Source organism: Hylobates moloch, unplaced genomic scaffold, assembly GCF_009828535.3.
Source record: "Hylobates moloch isolate HMO894 unplaced genomic scaffold, HMol_V3 SCAFFOLD_10, whole genome shotgun sequence".
NCBI lineage: Eukaryota > Metazoa > Chordata > Mammalia > Primates > Hylobatidae > Hylobates > Hylobates moloch.
In genome coordinates this window covers 29,701,551-29,707,550 of record NW_026652285.1, presented here as the reverse complement: position 1 = coordinate 29,707,550, position 6,000 = coordinate 29,701,551, and the positions used below count along the sequence as shown (strand labels likewise).

General features: G+C 50.5%; 1 long non-coding RNA gene across 1 annotated transcript in view; it reads right to left on the bottom strand.

The window, feature by feature from the left end:
* Positions 1 to 487: 487 nt before the first annotated feature.
* LOC131384367 (uncharacterized) overlaps positions 488 to 6,000 on the bottom strand; it is a 39,152-nt gene continuing 33,639 nt past the window's right edge. The window contains exon 4 of the long non-coding RNA XR_009215155.1: positions 488 to 681. This is a non-coding gene — a long non-coding RNA (uncharacterized LOC131384367). The remainder of the gene's footprint in view (positions 682 to 6,000) is intronic.

Below are 6,000 nucleotides of genomic sequence, written 5' to 3'. Positions count from 1 at the left end.
TACTCATATTACTATCCTGCCACTGTCCTCAGAGCAGAGAGCAAAGTCTGAGGCAAGAGGATACAGTCATGGGCTCAGAAGTAAGGAGTACATGTCCTGGCCCCAGGAGACTGAAGCAGGAGGTCACTGTGGCCTAGTTATTGGCATGAAAAATACAAGATTGGTGCTTGGAAAAAAAATAAAAAAATAAAAGTGTGGTCCCTGCTTTCACCAAATACTCTTCCTGCCTTGTTTTGTCCTGATTTGGTGGGATTCTATTTCCAATTCCACTGTGAAGAGTAATCAAGTGGCTTAGGTGAAAGCCTGGCCACATTTTAACCACCAGGTGTGGACAGGCTGGCTCAGCCTGTCTCAGGTAATACAAGCAAGTGTGAAACTGGCAGAAGTCTGAGAAATCCAGGCTGTCCCTAACTGCTGCACACTCATTACTTCAATTAAGGTGCAGGGCTGTAGGTTGAAGGAGCACATGACACGGTGGAAGCAGGCGAGTAAACAGGATCTTTAATTAATTTGCGATTTGGTCCTCTGTTACTGATATCAGCTGTTGGGTGTTTAGCTTGTGATGAATGCACTTCCGGAGAGGAGCTTTGTCCTAAAGGAGACTCCTGAGTGGAGTGGAGGTCTTGGGAAGGCTGTTTGGAGAAGCTGTGCCTTGCATGTGGCCATGGAAGACAGGAGGGGCTGGCAGAGAAGAAAGGAAGGAGAAAATTATTTCAGCACTGACTGTGCTCCAGGTGCATTCTCGTTTAGGACTCTGGGTCTCCCCTGAGATAGGTATGATGCTCCTCATTTTGCAGAGGAAGGAACTAAGGCTGAGCGTCATCTCCAAATTTGGCCCAAGGTCACAGGGCAGAATAAACAGCAGAGACAAAATTAAAAAGATGTGATTGTTGAGTATATCCCATGTCTGCCATGTGCATTACTATTCCTGTGCTTGCCTTAATACTTCAGAAAACTGTGCAGCAGAGATGTGTTTATTTTACAGAAGAAGGAACTTCAACTGCCAGATCCAGGCAGTTGAAGTGGCTGGGAAGTAATCTATCTCACAACAAAATTCACTCTCTTTCCGCAGTCCCTATGAGTCTCAGATTGCAAGGAATCCATGAATCTGTGGGGTAAGCAGCAGTGAGGGAATAAACACTACCCCTTTTATGTTCATATACTGCTTTTCAAAAATTTGTAAACTGTTGTTCTGTTGGATAAAATATACATTAAAGCATAATCAATTTTAAAGGGTAACTGATTCATAGTTGCTTTTTCTCACTGTGCTCCTCCCCACACCTAGTCCCAATCAATGGCTACAAAAATATAACCACTGAACCTTAGGGGGCAGAGACAACATTTGATGCTATAAATGGGCTTTCACAATGGAAAAAGTTGGAGAGCTTGTTCTGCTCTCCTTGCGGGAAGCATGTCTGGCAAGGAAGCAGGTACCCTTCAAAGGGCATGAATTTGACAACAAAGTGCCTGGATAAGAGGCCAGGAGATGCTTTTCCAACAGGGCATGGAGGTGGCGGGGAGGGGAGGGTGTGCTGACTTTTCTGTGATGATGCCTTATGACAAACAACTCTACATCTCAGTGTCTTACACCAATGAGCTCATGAGCCTGCAGGTTGGCTGTGGTGACTGCTCCTGGCTCTGCCCCACGGGTGTCTCATCCCAGATCCAGGTGTGAGGAACAGTGACTTCCCTGGGGCACAGCCTCTCCTCAGAGTGCAGGACTGGAGCCCAAGAGCCCCAGCTTTCCACACGAACTCACTCAAGGCCTCTGCTTGGAGGAGCCCTTAGTCATGTGCCTGCCCTCCACATTCCATCAGCCCAAGCCGAGGTCTGTAGGATCAGGCAGTCCACTCAAGCTGCCCGGTGAGGAGGGGACAGTAAATATTTGCTAAACAATAACATAGTTGAGCACAGAGGGTGATCCTGCCTACAGCCCCCTGGGCAGAAAGGCCTGGAGGACCAGCTGCTCTAAAGGGGCAGGTCCCAAGAGGCAGAATTTAAAGACTACAATAGTCTTAGACTTCGACACCCCTGGCCATTGCCCAACAGGCATCTAGCATAAACGCCCTTTGGGATCCTTTGCGGAATGCGATTCTGCACCCACTCTGCCCAGGGCACATCCCTTTTGAGTTATGGTGGCTTCTGGCTTAAAGCCTCAGGACAGTTGACCCAGCCCCAGTTGTAAAACATTCCTTTCCCCTAATTCAAATATTTTCACCCTTTAGAAAACTTGTTAATATTGGATTTTAAGAAGCATTATAAAATATCACTCTCTGCTCTGGCTAAAGCAGTGTTTCATCAATTATTGATTTCTGCTGGTGGGAGATGAGGGTTCTCTTTCTTGAACAGTAGCCACTGCCCTGGCTGGGATCTTAGAAGGGATGGCAAGTTGTGCAGTGGTGCAGAAAGAGCATCGTCACCCACCCCGGGCAAAGGAAGGAAGAAACAGGGCCACCAACCAATGGGGTTCCAATTCCTGGCTTTCTTTACTGTGGTTTAGGCCCCTGATATGGTGAAGTGGGAAGAGCAATAGGCCTGGCAGAATCCCTGCTCTGCCTCTGGCCGGCTGTGTGACCCTGGGCCAACTGCTTGGCCTCCCCAAGTTGCAGTCTCTGTGCCTGTAAATAGAATAGTACTGCCTGCAGCACAGTGCCATTGGGAGGTGAGGAATGAATGAGATGATCCCTGAAGAGGTCACTGTCCTCCGCCAGGTACTATCAGTGGTCATTTTCTTCCTTCTTCCTCTGGCTTCAGGTTCCATCAGAATGGTGGACCCTGCACTGCAGCCACCACATTCAGACTGAAATCAGTGCTGGTTTGGGCCTAGGGCAAGAAGAATTCCCAGCCTGGGCTCAGCAGGGAGGCCCTCTGTGCTGCCTAGAGGCCCCCACAGGGCAATCCAGCAGTGCCCCTGAGCCTGGCTTGTCCACCCAGAGGTAGGAATGACCTTGATCGGGGTCTCAGTGGTGCCAGAGCTGCAGTGCTCAGTGCTCTGGTGGGAGCTGCCTGGCACAGTCTGTCTTCCCCATGCCAGGTTCCACTCCAGCCTGCCATTCCCAGGGGATCTACTAGCATCTCAAGACTCAAGTAAGGCTTGGTAAAGCAGACTCCGTCTGTGGCAGTATTCACTGGAGACGCAGAGAAAGGGAGGTGGAGATCTGGAGAAAGCCAGCTCAGAGATCCAGGGAAAATGGCTGGGGAGCGCTCGGAGCATGATCTGCCCAAGCCCACCGGAGGAAACAGGCATTTGACTTGCTTTCCCAGCTACCACCTGCTGGGAGAGGTGCAGCAGGTAGAGTGAGGGGCCACAGTGACCCCTGATCAGTGAGGGGCATGGAGGCTGGACACCCAGGCTTGCCCAGCTCTGCCTCCTGCCTCAGTGGATGAGACCAGACCTCAGGGTACACTCAGACGCCCAGCATCCTGGCATCTTAGCACCTCAGTGGGGAACCCAGGAAAGCTAAAGATTCTCAAGACAGTGAGGTGCCCCGTAGGTAATTCATTCCCAAACACTGAGTGCGAAAGCTTTGGAATTTGTTATGTAAATTAGAACAGAGGCAAGGGTATCTCTGCAATGCAATTCTCAGGGTTCTCTGTTCTGATGATCTTTCTGGAGAAGGAATAAGGGTTTGCATTACAGCCCCTATAGGGGTCCTGGAGGTGGCCCGGGCCCATGGGAAGGGCTAACATGCGCCCACTGTGGTTAGGAAAAATGATCTGGAAGTCACTGATCTGGTCTAAAGTTCACACTCGAGTGAAGAAACCCAGAAAAGATAAAAGGTTCGGATAAAATCACACAGCAGGTTAGGGTGGAGCCTGGACCAGAGGCCCAGACCCCAATCCAACTCCTTTTCTGCTTCCTCATTCTCTCTGTACTCAGTCACTGTGGGTCTCACTCTTCCCTTCAGTACAATGGGGACGATCACACATTCCTTCCCACCCTCGAGGTGGGAGCTCTTCACAGGAAGCAGATAAAGCAGGGTGAGATCAAGCAGGATCGCAGCTGTGCCCTCGCCTTGAGGCTGGGATGATCACCAGGCCCTGCAGCTCAATCCTGAGTCCTCCCTGGAGGCTGGGAAAAGCCCAGCCGCACTCGGCCTGCTATTTGTCCAGCTTAACCTGCATATCTTCCTTGTAGAGCAGCAGAACCCTGATAAAAAACATTTCATTGAGACTTGTGCTCCCCAGATCCCTGGGCTGGCTTTTATTTGGTCCACCTGCCAATCAGGAAATGCGCACCTTGGCAGTGGCCATGGTGAAGTTGTAAAGCTCCTCTGCCACCACTCCCCCTCTCCTTCCAAGGGGGACCCAGCCAGAGCTCCCTGCCAGCCTGTGCCCTTGAGCCCATCTCTTAGGGGTTTGCGTTTTAAAAGAGGAAACTGAGTGGGGAAATGGCTGTTTCCAAAGGAACAGATGGCTCCTGGCAGAATATGAGGCTCTGGGCCCCTGCAAGGAGGCAGGGGATGCGTCCACCCAGGTGGGCAGCCACTCATTCTCTGATGCATGAGACCTCCCCGACTGCCACTGGCCACCTTGGCTCTGGTGTACTTTGCAACACTATGGTACCAACTTCACAGCCAGAGCTGCTTCTCGTAGTTCTTGCCTGGGTAAACAGCCAAGAGACCTGAATTCCACGCTGACCTTGACTATGTGATTTGGGGCAAAATACTCCTCTTCTCTAGACTTCTGTTTCCTCATCTCTCAGATTTGACCTGATGGTGGTTAAGGCCTTCTTGCCCCAAAGGCAAATGGCTGCGCATGTCTACAAGGATCTTTATGTGCCCAGGAAAGACCTGAGGAGGTGTGTGATGTTTGTCCTGCTGACCAATTGGAAAGCAAGGCATGAAAAATTACCAGAAATAAGTGGCAATACAAGACCACCCGACAAAGGCCATCTATCACCAGACAGTTTACATGAAGGGTCAGGGAAGCTGAAAATAACCTGGAAGAGACGTAAGAATGAGAGGAAGAGGGCAGGGGAGATGGAGGGGCTGGAGTGATCAAGGCAGCATCCCGGCAGGAGATGGGGCAGAGCTGAGCTTGGAAGGATGGATAGGATTTGAATCAATGGAAAGGAGTTGGCCAGGGAGAGGACATGGGCAGAAGTAGGCACTGGTGAGTGGGTGAGTTGGGCTGCAGTGAAGAGACCACAAAGATAAAGCTTATAAGATGACAGCAAGAGGGAGGGGGGAAAAGAGAAAAAGAAATTAAAAAAAATAAGATACAGCTTAAAGTTCAGGCAGGGTCACTGTGGAAACAGCCCTTTTATTTTTCTCCCTGAATCCACACTGGGAGCCCTGGTCTACAGGATGGTCTTAGGACTTGTGCCTAAGTCCCAGCCATTTGGCCTTCCCTGCCCAATTGCCTTCCTAGATCAATACTCCTTTCTCCTGGCACTGAAGAGGGAAGCCCTCCCCTCATGTACCATGTGACTTTGTCCCCTCTAGGCTACAGGAGATGGATGAGAGGTGGGCAAGTGACTCTCCCATCCACAGGCTGATTCAAGGGCATTAGAAATGTTTTCTCTTTTGAGAACATTAAGACACATAGAAATCCATAGTCAGGAATGGAGACTGAAATCAAACAGGGGGAAAAGACAGCGGCTGCTAAGTTGGACCTTATGAAAAGTGAGTAGGCTGAGGGGACCGAAGAGAAGGGCTCCCTGTTCATTCAGCTCCAGCCTCCAAAAGCCCATTCCATGGCCTTGAGGCTGCCTGTTTGTCACCTTTGCCAATCAGCAACACCCCTTCACTCAAGGCAGCGCGGTGGGTCACAGTTCCCTGTAACAAGCACGGCTTGAGCAGACTATAGCTCACACCAGGGCAACTAGCCTGAGAATTGTGGCCACAAAAGGCAGAAGCTTCCCTAGTCCCTGGTGCCTCTGAATTAGCATCAGAACAATCTCCACAGAGGCCCTGCCTGTCTCCCACCCCAAACTCCTTGTTCCTCTGGACCTTTGACAGTGTGGTTCCCTGCATATCTAGAGCCCATCCCAAGATG